This window comes from Opisthocomus hoazin, chromosome 1, assembly GCF_030867145.1.
Source record: "Opisthocomus hoazin isolate bOpiHoa1 chromosome 1, bOpiHoa1.hap1, whole genome shotgun sequence".
NCBI lineage: Eukaryota > Metazoa > Chordata > Aves > Opisthocomiformes > Opisthocomidae > Opisthocomus > Opisthocomus hoazin.
In genome coordinates, this window is record NC_134414.1 from 42,857,451 (window position 1) to 42,870,767 (window position 13,317).

Genomic DNA, 13,317 nt, shown 5'->3' on the forward strand with positions numbered 1-13,317 from the left:
GTAGTGTTAGAAAATGCACGAAAATTTCCCAAATAAACCCTAGAGTAAGGAGGCAAAAGCCTCCCCCCCTGCCCCCAACAACATTATATCCCTCCTTGAAAATAATTTAGGCTGATAATTTGCGCAACTATCTCTTATTTTTTTTTAGGAAAATGCAAACCATCAACCTTAGAACCCACTGGGGATTTGGAAGTTTGAATGCAGTATAAGATAAAAGTGGTAGATACCAGGAAATCTGTATAAAATAATTTTACACACACTATTGATGAGAATTAGCTGTAACGGGTAATTTGGATTATAAACTGTACCAGTTATTAAAATACTAATAATTATAGTTATTTGGAATACTATAGTTACTAGAATATTAAAAATTCCTTGATTAGACTGCTAAAACAGACTGGTATAAAGATCTTTACTGATACAAATTCTTCATTGTGCTTATCCTGTGTGTTTCTTCAGAACACAAAAACACACAAGGGATGCTAGTGCACTATGCATGTTTGCTAAGAGTCATTGAGTCTGTCAGGTGAACAAAGTTCAGGTATGAACAGAATCATGCTTATGTGGCTACTGACAATAGTTGTATTAGCCTTTTAATGGCTTCATTTCCTATATGGTCATATACTTTAATTTTTATATAGTTCCTTTTACATTACTATATAATTTATCCTCAAAGTTATTTATCTTACTTAGCATCAAAACAACCTTTTGAATTCAAGATGTTTTACTATTATGATTTCACACACGGGAAACAAAGATATTTGGAGTATTTCTACATACTATTTCATCAAAATGTCAAAGCTCTGTCCAAGCAAACATGTAGTATTAGAATCACGAAGCATGATGTGAAAACACCAGCTGGTAACCCAGCTGTGATATCATGTTATTGTCCACACCTATTCTATCTAAGGTCAGGCTCATATGGCTACAATCTTACCAGCTAGGGAGCTAGTTGCCTATACACAACCTAAAAGTCTAACAGTCAAGAGTCTTAAAGGTACTTAGTTGTACAAAGATTCAGATAAATGACTGAGGAGCATTTTTAAAACAGCCCTCACACATAGTCCTCTGTGAAGAGCTGAAGATCACAAAGAAGTGTGACTGGTGTAAAGAAGAAATATAAGCCTCCTATCCTCAGTTACTTAAAGCTTTAATTACTGAACTGTCCTTCCCTGTTTGCATGAAACAATGATCAGGAATATATAATTTCACATCAAATTTATCTGTCACATTCAGTTGACATGTATTTCTTGAAACTAAGAAGCAGCCCTGCCGAGAAGGGCTTGGGGGTACTGGTGGATGAAAAGATGGACATGAGGCAATAATGTGCACTCTCAGTCCAAAAAGCCAACCACATACTGGGCTGCATCAAAAGAAGTGTGACCAGCAGGACGAGGGAGGTGATTCTGTTCTTCTACTCTGCTCTGGTGAGACCCCACCTGGAGTACTGCATTCAGTTATAGAACCCTCAGCACAGGAAAGACATGGAGCTGTTGGAGCAGGTCCGGAGGCAGGCCACAAAAATGATCTGAGGAATGGAACACCTCTGCTGCGAGGAAAGGCTGAGAGAGTTGGGGCTGTTCAGCCTGGAGAAGAGAAGGTTCCAGGGAGACCTTCTTGCAGCCTTTCAATATTTTAAGATGGCTTATAAGAATGGTGGAGACAGGCTTTTTGCAGAGCCTGTTGTGGTAGGACAAAGGGTAATGATTTTAAACTAAGAGAGGATAGATTTAGACTAGCTATAAGGAAGAAGTTTTTGATAATGAAGGTGGTGAAAAGTTGAAACAGGTTGCCCAGAGAGGTAGTGGAGGCCTGTCTCGTTAAAGGGGGGGGTAAGGGGAGTCTGATATTCAACTAGCCTGCCAGAGCCCTTCCAAGGACTTTCACTGAAACAGTTTCGCAAAGTTGAAACAATAGGTAATTTATTCAAGCGACAGTATCACAGATTCGGAATTGCCGTTGACAAATTCACTGTCTACAAAAGTTGAGCTCAAAGTAATACTTTAGCGCTTTAGTTAACAATGTGTTCCCGGGGGTACGTCTGACAAAGTGAGAGGCGCGACTCTTACCAAAAAGGCGTCCCTTCTTGGGGGGGGAAGAGAGGTTCAGGCCCGTCGACCCGTCCGTCAGGTGAAGTTCTCGCTTGGCTCCTCCTCCCAAAGAGAGTTTTCAAGTGCCAATTTTTATATGTTTGGAAATCTTTTTGCGAGGTGGGACTAAGTCAATCATTGTGTATCGATTGGCTCTTGGCATGGAATGTCGTGTTGTCAGAAGCGGGACTCAGCAGTGTGACACGCCTTCGGAGCGGGCATCTTGGTATGTGTATTCGGGGGCCATCTGTGCTTTGTCCAAAGCAATCTCTGAAGCAATCTCTGGCTGCGCAGCCTCCTGCAGCGCCCCACAGATCACTGAGTTTACAGTGATGGGCTATCCCCCCTTACTTTTGTCTGATAAGATAAGCACCAGTTATTTACTTCCTTTGTTAGGTCTTCGTCTCTTGATGCCTCAGTCCCTTTGTCTTTTGTCTTGCATTCGACAAGTCCAGCAAGGCCGTCGTTTACAGGGTTGGACTAGATTATCTTTAAAGATTCCTTCCAACCCAAACTATGCTATGATTCTATGATTCTGGGAAACAGTATCTTCAGAAACAACTGTGCGACTATGCAATATTTGGAGCAATTTTATACACTTTAGTCATTGCATATAGGGGAGAAAACAAAAAAAGGGAAACAAGTCCAGCAAGGCCATCGATTACAGTGCTTTATACGAAGATATTGTCTTTAAGACAGAGACTTGGATTTTCTAAAACATGATCATAAAAACATGATCATAAAAAATGATGTGGAAATGTGCGGTATAGTACAAGCTTCTGAATACCATTTTAGGTGCTAGAAACTACATTTTAGGTAATACCATAGTTAATTATTAATTCTGAAAGATCATGGGGTTGGATCACAAAGGTCGTATTGTGGTTGTAGCCTTGAATTTAAATGACAAACAAAATTAACAAAATTAACTCCATAAGTTATCAATGCATTGGCACAAAAATATTAAGTAGAGGGAAGTTTCTGATCACTCTCCTGCCTCTTTTATTTGGTGTGTTTATTCCATAGTCAACATGGGAAAAGAAACTCAGATGTGAGCCCTGCACTTCTTTTACAAAAATGAGCTGTAAAAGTAGGTAACAAGTACAAGGGCCCCAAGTGCACCATCTCCCTTCACAGGGGTTTGGTGGCCTGCAAAGAACCCTGTCTGTAGCTCTTAAGGTCTTATAATTTATGTGAGTTATGACTTTCTCTCTACTAAGTGATAGACAAGAGGTAAGAATTGGGACAGGAGAGCTAGCTGAAAGCCTCCTGAATGCAGCCTCATATTCCATGCAAGGTTTTACCAATAGAAGTGTGCAGGGAGGAAGAAATGTTCTGTCCTGGTAGTGGCTGATGCTTTTCACTCCTGCATTACTGTTTGCTGTGTTACCGTGTAGCCTACTCAGGTTGAATCAGGGTTATATCTGCAAGGCTCCTACTTCCTGGGCACAGGAGTACTGTATTACAGTCTCGGAGGTACAGCAGAAAATCCCACTTCATGGGTCACTTCATGTCTTTTCAGCATAGTAACCAATGAATTGGACATGTATTACAAATATTGTAACCCTATCAAAATTCATTGATAATCTTTTCTATAGAGTTTTGCTTTTCTGCCTGTTTGGTCTAGTTAATCTCAACTACTCAGATATTCATGGAAAATAAACATGAAAAGGTGAAGAACACGGTTGAGCTGAAATTTTATCTAGAATCTCAAGAAGCAGTTCAATTTCTGTTTTCTTTACAATTCACACAGTTGTAGAAAGAAAGCTACTGTTCATGCAGTTTTTAGTTGTCAGCATTTCTGTTAAACTAGTCACTTTTAGAAACCCAGGGAACATCACAGACGGGGAGAAAACACTCAGAGGTTTTAAATTGTGCTCTGCTTACCATACATCAGCCATTCCTTGAAAAGACAGGTTGTATTAACCTTTTTTAGGTCTCCTATTTTTACCTTTCCTCTGGAAAAATAAGCAACAAAAAACCCCTTAAAACTCTGTGTAGAAAGCAGATATTAGAAAGGACAAAATGCTGCCATAACAGGTCAAATCTCTGATACTTTGGCTACTACCCATATTTATCCTTATTTTCATTTGCTAATTTCCTTTGCAGTGCTCACAGAGGAAGACATTATGTGTGATTGTTTTTCACTGAAGCCTGCTATGTTTCCTCTTCAGGATCAGTTTTATTAAGGCATCTTTTATATGCTGCAAAGACACTCTGCAAGTGACAGATAAACAACTTGAAAAGTAAAAAGCAATTGTTTATTAGTTCAGTACATACAAAATATAGCAAACATTTAATGTTCTATGAGGCTAAACATTAGTGCGCTCACCAATACTGGAATAGGCTCACCAATACTATAACAGTTTGCCCAGAGAGGGAGTTAAGGCCCCATCCTTGGAAACATTCAAGGCCAAATTGGATGGGGCTCTGAGCAACCTGATCTAGTTAAAGACGTGCCTGCTCACTGCTTCAGGGTTTGACTAGATGAACTCTAAAGGTCCCTTCCAAACCAAAGCATTCTAAGATTCTATGATTCTATGATGTGAAGGGGGAGGGGGAACATATCGTGCTTGCCAGTGACAAACAATGGGATGACACACAGTGGTTGGAGGGACAGGGTGATAGCACAGACCCTCAGCCTGTTGCCCAGAGGCATGCTGTGGACACTGCAGCTCAGTCAAAGTCTTGCGGAGATGAGCTGGAAGCTCCTGAGGTAGTAGGAGCCAACAAGGAAGCTTTTGTGAAACACCCCAAGGGAAACAAGCAGTGTTCCTCTGTGAACGTGATGGCCAGCTGCCCAGATGAAGTGCCTCTACATGAACACACGCAGCATGGGAAACAAACAGGAACAGCTGGAAGCTGTCCGTGCTGCTAGAAAGCTACAATCTGATTGCCCTTACTGAAACTTGGTGGGATGAATTCCATGACTGGAGTGTGGCTATCAACGGCTACAGGCTGTTTAGAAGGGACAGGCAGGCAAAGAGGGGTGGAGGTCTCGCCCTCTACATCAAGAAATCAATCCAATGTGAAGAGCTGTCCCTCAAGAATAGTGATGAGCAGGTCGAAAGCCTATGGGTCAGAGACAGAGGCAACAAAGGAAACCTGGTTGTGGGTGTCTGCTACACGCCGCCTGATCAAGGGGAGCCTACTGACGAAGCCTTCTTGCTCCAGCTCCAGGAGGCTTTGCGCTCGCAGTCTCTTGTCCTGCTGGGGGACTTCAGCCACCCCGACACCTGCTGGAAAAGTAGCACAGTGAGCAGTAGGAAATCCAGGAGATTCCTAGAATGCATGGAGGATAACTTTTTAAGCCAGGTAATTGACACCCCTATCCAGGGGGATGCAATACTGGACCTGATGCTCACCAGTGCAAGTGAGCTTACTCATGATGTCAAGACTGGAGGCAGCCTGGGCTGCAGTGACCATGCATTGGTGGAGTTCACAGTCCTGAGGGATATGAGAAAGGCAAGGAGTACAGTCAGGACCCAAAATTTTAGGAAAGCCAACTTCCAGCTCTTCAGGGAGTTAGTCAGCCGTACCCCCTGGGAAACGGTCCTCAGGGACCAGGGGGCAGAACAGAGATGGTAAATTTTAAAAGACACTTTCCATAGAGTGCAGGAGCTCTCAGTCCCCAGATGTAAGAAGTCAGGCAAGGAAGGGAAGAGACCAGCATGGCTGAGGGAACTGCACAGGCAGTGGAAGCAGGGACAGGTATCTCGGGAAGTGTATAGGGATGTTACCCGTTTGTGCAGGGATGAGGTCAGGAGGGCCAAGGTGCAGCTAGAGCTGAACTTGGTAAAGAATGCTAAGAATAGCAGGAAGGGCTTCTACAGCTATGTCAACCAGAAAAGGAAGGTTAAAGAAAGCGTATACCCCTGAAGAACAAGAATGGCAACCTTGGATCAACAGACAAGGAGAAGGCTGAGGTACTCAAAAACATTCTACCTCGTACTTCACTGGCAACCTCTTTCCTTGTCCCTCCCCAGTTGATAGACTGCAAATGGGGACCAGAGGGACAAAGCCCCTCCCACTTTAAGGGAAGAACAGGTTCGGGACCACCTGAGGAAGCTAAACATACAAAAGGCTATGGGACCTGATGAGATGCATCCCAGACTTCTGAGGGAATTCGCTGATGTCATTGCCAAGCCACTCTCCATGCTATTTGAAAGGTCATGGCAGTTAGGCGAAGCCCCTGGTGACTGGAGGCAGGGAAACATTCTGCCCATTTTTAAAAAGGGTAGGAAGGAGGACCCTGGGAACTACTGACCTGTCAACCTCACCTCTGTGCCTGGGAAGGTCCTGGAACAGATCCTCCTAGAAGCTATGCTAAGGCACGTGGAGGACAGGAACGTGATTTGCGAAAGCCAGCATGGCTTCACCAAGGGCAAGTCCTGCCTGACCAACTTAGTGTCTTTCTGTGATGGAGTGACTCCATCAGTGGACAAGGGAAGAGCTACGGATGTGATCTATATGGAATTCTGTAAAGCCTTTGACACAGTCCCCCACAACATCCTTCTCTCTAAATTGGAGAAACAGGGATTTGATGGGTGGACAGTTCAGTGGATGAGGAATTGCTTGGAAGGTCGCAGGCAGAGGGTAGTGGTCAACGGCTTGATGTCCAAATGAACGCCGATGACAAGGGATGTCCTTTAGGGGCCCATACTGGGACCAGTGCTGTTCAACATTTTCATCAATGGCTTAGACAGTGAGATCAAGTGCACCCTCCACAAGTTTGCAGATGACACCAAGCTGAGTGTTGCAGTCAACACACCAGAAAGAAGGGATGCCATCCAGAGGGACCTGGCCAAGCTGGAGAGGTGGGCCTGTGTGAACTTCATGCAAGGTCCTGCATCTGGGTCAGGGCAACCCTCACTATCAGTACAGTCTGGGGGATGAAGGGATTGAGAGCAGCCCTGCCGAGAAGGACCTGGGGGCACTGGTGAATGAAAAGCTGGACATGAGCTGGCAATGTGCTCTTGCAGCCCAGAAGGACAACTGTATCCTGGGCTGTATCAAGAAAAGCGTGTCCAGCAGTTCGAGTGTGGTCTACTTGTACTGAGGGAGTTCTGTCCTTCTGCTCTTCTCTGGAAAGACACACCTGGAGAGCTGCATCCAGCTGTGGAGCCCCCAGCACAAGAAGGACATGGAGCTTTTGGAGCAGGTCCAGAGGAGGGCCACAAAGACAGTCTGAGGGCTGGAGCACCTCTCCGAAGAGGAAAGGCTGAGAGAGTTGCGGCTGTTCAGCCTTGAGAAGAGAAGGCCCTGGGACACCTTCTAGGAGCCTTTCAGTACCTGAAGGGGGCCTACAGGAAAGACGGGGAAAATATGTTCAGCAGGGCTTGTTGCAATACGGCAAGGAGTAATGGCTTTAAACTGGAGTAATGGGTTTAAACTAAGGGAGGGTAGATTTAGACTAGGTAGAAGGAAGAAATTTTTTACCATGAGGGTGGTGAAACACTGGAACAGATTGCCCAGAGAGGCAGTGAAGGCCCCATCCCTAGAAACATTCAAGGCCAGGTTGCTCTGAGCAACCTGGTCTAGTCGAAGACATCCCTGCTTACTTCAGGGGAGTTGGGCTAGATGACCTCTAAAGGTCACTTCCAACCCAAAGCATTCTACAATGCTGTGATTCTATGATTCCATTAATACTCTTAAGACATCCAAGGAGTTGGACACACAGGCATCAGTCAGGAGACGCAGGGGCAGCATCTGTCAGTCCTTGAAGAGGTTCTCAGTGCTGCTGAGTTGCCAGGTCCCACCATCTCTGTAACCACTGGTGACACTGACGGCTTGATGCAAAGCCACAGTAATTCCTAACTACTCAACTGTCTTCCTCAGTTCTTTGTTTAGTATTTTATTTTTTTCCTTCCTGGTGCTTTTCTCCTTGAGTGCTTGAGCTACTAATGATCTTGTCTCAATAGAGCTACCTCTGGCTGTAATTTTATCTTACTTATCTTTCTGCCCTCTTTCGCACAGGTCTGCCTCATAACTTCACAATTTTCTCAGCAAAGGAAGGTTATGCTGTTCGGCCAGATTAGAACTGGGCCTTGGACTCTCAGAGCACCAACAGCTGAGCCCAGAAGAAAAGGGGTTTACAGCAGTATTTGCAGAGACAGAGTTCTATACATAATTTTTGTCTATGTGAAAAAGTCAACAGGTATGTCAAAGGCAATATTCTAACAAAAATTTTTAATGTGTTACAAGTAATAACGATTTGGCAGGTGATGTGAACCAATTTCTGACAGACCATTATGTGAAAATATTATGAGAAGGGAAGCTGTCAGCCCTGTCCAGGAAAAATTTCAGAGTTTATCTGAAGTTTTCTTATTCATACAAAAGTGTTTGTATTTGTACAGTAGTAAAAGGAAGATAAAGAGCCTCACATGTGTTTTGCAGAGAAAAGTAAATCACAGAATGACATAAGAAAAAGAAAAAAGAAAAACTGTCACTTTCCCTAAGTAGAAGTGTTATGGCAAGTTTAAACTATTCAGATTTGACAAACACAGAAATGTTTTTGTAATTATATTTACAATTCCACTATGAAGAATATGAAGCATACTAATAACTGTGAAAGGTTTTCTTTAATTGATGCTTGTTTCAAGGATCAGCATTAAAAAATCAAACAGGAAAAATTTAATCTGTTTAATTTACTTTTTTTTGTTACTTACTAATTAGTGACATATCTATTTGTAACTATGATAAAACATAAACACATTTTTCCTGAGATAAATGAACTCTTGAACATTAAAGTAAAATTTTAATTTTTGCAAGTCAAATTTCCTTACTTTGCTAGTAGTGCTTATTTATTGGTGAGAAATGTTCACATCCCTCCATACAAGCAATAAGGAATTACAGTAGAAAAAGTTAATTTCTCAAAATGATTGTGTACACTAACCACGAGTGATTGTCATACATAAAAATCCTAGCCTTAAATTGGTAATACATATATTCAGCAAATGCTCTGTGAGGTGATCAGCACCCTTTTCCTAGTACACCTCGTGGGTGATAGATAACAGAACATATGGCTCATTTGTTTACCTCATTGATTTTATTGTTTGCACTTTTGCGAATGTTGCTTGTTGCATCAAATTACTGTTAATCATCTTCCAGGTAACAGCACACACCTTCCCAGTTCAAGTTACAAACCTCATCTTGACTGCCTCCTTTGAAAAGAAGAAAGCTGTAATTCTGAATGATGGGTATAATGCAATATAACAACTCTTTGCTAGGAAGAATAATGTACAGCACCACCAATGCTAGTAAAGCCATACTGAGCAAGCTTTGTCATAATAAAAGCATGCAGCTGCTTCAGACTGCCCTGAAGCTCAGTGCTTTGACCATTATTCTTTATATTTTTTGCACTTTTTTTTACTGAGAGCAGTTAGATCCATGAAAGCATAGATACAGATATAGATATAAATATCTGAATGTGTTTTTTTCCTCCACTCAGAGTTTTCTTGTTCTTTGTGGTCAAATATCTGTCAACCACACTTGGAGATTTGACAGCACACGTCTGATAAAATCCTTTTTCTATACTGGGAACAAAAATGGGTTCTTATTTTAAATTTTTTCAGAGGTGAAAGGACTGGTAACTTCAAACTGATAATTAAATAGGTGCCCAACTATCATCTGCATCAACTAGAGTGGCTCTAATGAATTTTCACAAGCTTTAATTAGGAACATGCACATGACTTAAAACTTTAGAGGACTGAAAATCAGAGCTTTCTCAGAGTTTAGATGTAAATAAACCAAGCTTCACAAGCTATTGCTACCACCATCCAGAATAAATAAAGGCACAATTTTTGTGGCAGGAAGAACAGGAAAGGGCAGCTGGATGTCGAGAGGAATCAGACAGGGAGGTGACAAGCCTATGAATGAAAATTTCCTATTGCAGTATTGGGTAAAAAAGTTTATTGGAGAGGTAAATTTAATTATGTTAATATTGATGCTGTGGTATTTACCTGGATCTTACTGTTTAGGTAGATAGTAAGTGCTGTAAATTTGGAATAAATAAGCCCCATATTTAGAGGCATTTTACCTCTTCATATCTTCAGGCATTCAACTACAAGCATTTTTTTGCTCCACTTGTTCTGAAGATATTAATTTCATTCTCCCCCTTTATTAGGACTTCTTGTTTACTAAATCTAAGAAAAAACACACATACATGTGTTTGTGCCGTTGTGCTCTTCCCCTCCCCATAGGTGCTTGAATTTGAGGCACTCTGTACCTACATAGCCAAAACCCTCGAGCAATTATTTTAAAATCCCACTCATCAGAAAGTTAAAGGTAGACTTCAAGGGTGTATGTAGACAGGAACAATAATTATTTGTTCACAGGAGAAATCACAGAAAGTGATTTCAAGATCTTATTTAAGAAGAAATTCTACATGTTCTGTTTAACTGATAAGCTGTAGCTAACTTTTCTGCTATCATGCCCGTGAAGTAGGCATACTGTCTAGTTATCCTTTATTTCACAGTACCTCCATTCCTGTTAGAGCTGTTTACCTAAGAGGGAATACTCCAATAAGTTTTAAAAAAAAAAAAAAAAAAAAAAAGAAAATAAAAGAAAGAGAAAGGAAGCAGCATGTTTATAGACTTTTAGGTAAATCAGTTTAAAATTCTGCCTAAATACAGTATTATTAATAAACATAAAACTTCTGGGTTACCATTTCTTACCTTTCCTCAGCTCCTTTATTTATAGCTTCCTCATGTGTTTGGTATTCCTCTGCTTCCATGTCTTTTCTGGTTAGTCATCTATCCCTAAAATAGTTCAATAGTTCAATACCTACCTTTCTTTTATCTTTTTTTTTTCCACTTTTTTATGCTTGGGTAGCGTAGTTCAGGTACACACAGGTACAAGGAAAAAGCAACTAGGCATATTTTGGAATCATATTTCTTGTCTGGACTGGAATGTTAAACTCTTTTAACTTCTTTTACTATTTACTTTGTAACAACAATCATCGAAGCATATCAGGGCATTGCATGGGCAGTGGGTTTGATTGCTTTGAGACCTTATTCATCACAATATGTACATGCACCGACATATTCTATATACTACTAATTTTCTTTAAGACATACTTGCTTGATTTTATTAATTTGAAATAAATTTTACTGTGCTATATACATAACTTTTGCTTTTACTGAGTGGTGTACATTTGCTAGGATTGCATTGCTTTAATGTCTTTACATAAACTCTGCTTTTCCACAGCTATTTTCTCATTATTTTGGGGTTATCAGAGTGAAATTAAAACTGAATAAAAAAAAGATGCTTTTCACAAGTATGAGGGGCAAATATATATTACTGTGCAGCATTTATGATCTCTAGCAGAAAGCAAAGTCTTGTAAATGACACAGCTGTTAATAGCCAATAGTATCAGAAAATGCAGGGTGATGTCAATGGTTAAGTTACTTTTCCAGAGCAAATTCATGTGGTCATGAATTAACATATTCCTGCTTGTTCAAAATCTCTTAAACTCAGATCCCCATCAATCTTTTAGTAACAAATCATAAACTACTAATCCTCTAATAAAAGATTAATGCTTACTACACTCAAAATAAAATTTTCCATATTCTATAGCCCATCGTAGTGGGTTGACCCAGGCAAGCAACTAAGTATCTCATCATGTGCTACCTCCCGCAAACAGACCGATCCCCAGCCAGTCTCTGAGCAACAGCCACCTTGAAAGAAAAACACTGTCCCCACATACCTTTCTTCATCTCCCCTGAATTTTAACTCCTGAGCATGACATTGTATGGTATAGAACATACTTTTTGCCAGTCTGGGTCAGCTGGCCTGGTGGTGTCCCCTCCCAACTTCTTACTCACCCTCAGCCTCTTTGCTCAGGGGACAGAATGGGAAAAGAGAAAGCCTTGGTACTGTGCAAACATTATTCAACAACAGCTAAAACATCAGTGTGTTATCAACAGTTTTAGCCACAAATCCAAAACACAGCACCGTATGGGCTGCTATGAAATAGGTGAGCTCTGTCTCTGCAAGAACCAGTATATCCATGCTTCCCAAACTTCTATCTAAATTTTGTAATGTATTTTAACAGTCAGATGATGCTTAATTAGAAACACATCTCACCTCTTCTTACCCTGGCAATTCACACTAGCTAGTATTCTGTGGTTTTTTTCTTATTTCTGACATAAACTCAAAAAAGCCAAATTGTAGGTTTAGTGAGTTGTGCTGCATTTGTGAGCTGACTGTGATTTGGTGAAGAGTTTTCTGAAGCAAGAATTCATAGAAAGTTAAACAAACTGTGGGATTCTTGTTTTACTTTTTCATAGAACTTAGGCTAAAGAAGAAAAAAACAACCGCTCAATAAGTTATTATTATTATTACAAAAAATATTCAAAATGATTTGAACTTTTAGGACTTTATTTGAATGAAGAATCAAGAAGCTCAGTACAGATTTTGCTTAAGGACATAGAACATTTATTGTCATGGAGGCAGGCAACATCTGGCAAACAAAAGCAAGGGCTTTATTCTGCTCTCATGTACGATGTAGATTCTGCAGAGAGATCAATGGGATTATGCAGTGGCTACACTCTGAACTAAAGCTACTCTACTCAGTCTGGTGGCTTTAGAAATGTAGGAGGTCACATTGGCTCAAATCAGTTTTGCTTTCCAATTGGTTTTGGTGCAGTTCAAGAGGATTCTCAATCTGCCTCTACTTGTTGCCACTGAAAGAGAGACAGTTGCTCAGCTAGGGGTTACGGAAGGTGATTCTATCAGCTATATTGTTAAACCATTACTCTACAGCAAAATCACAGAACTCTGCTGTAGACTTTGTGGATGGCACAAGTTTCCATCATCTCAAATGACAATTTAATGCACTGAGACTAGTGCTTATTATAATCCCAGTGAGAAAGGCACTCAAACATTGTAAGGTATTGTTTAAAATACCATATATTTGAGCTTACAGGAGGGATAAAAAGAGAATAGCATAAATAATCTTACTTGTCTTCAGATGGTGGGAACCCCAGGCTGTGTGGTATCAGATGGACTGCCTAGCAATGCAGGTCATGCTGTGCAGTTCCCATCCATGGAGAAGTTTGCTGGCATTTTGGTTTTTAGAGCTCTTACAGGATTTTCTTAACAGAAAACAATTCTGTCCGTCAATTCTACTGTTGAAGAAAGGATGTTCACATATGAACTTGTTGCTTCACTTTAAGGCAAGGGCAAGGGCATGTCAGTGGCAGAATTGCCAGTGCCTGTAGGGAGCTGA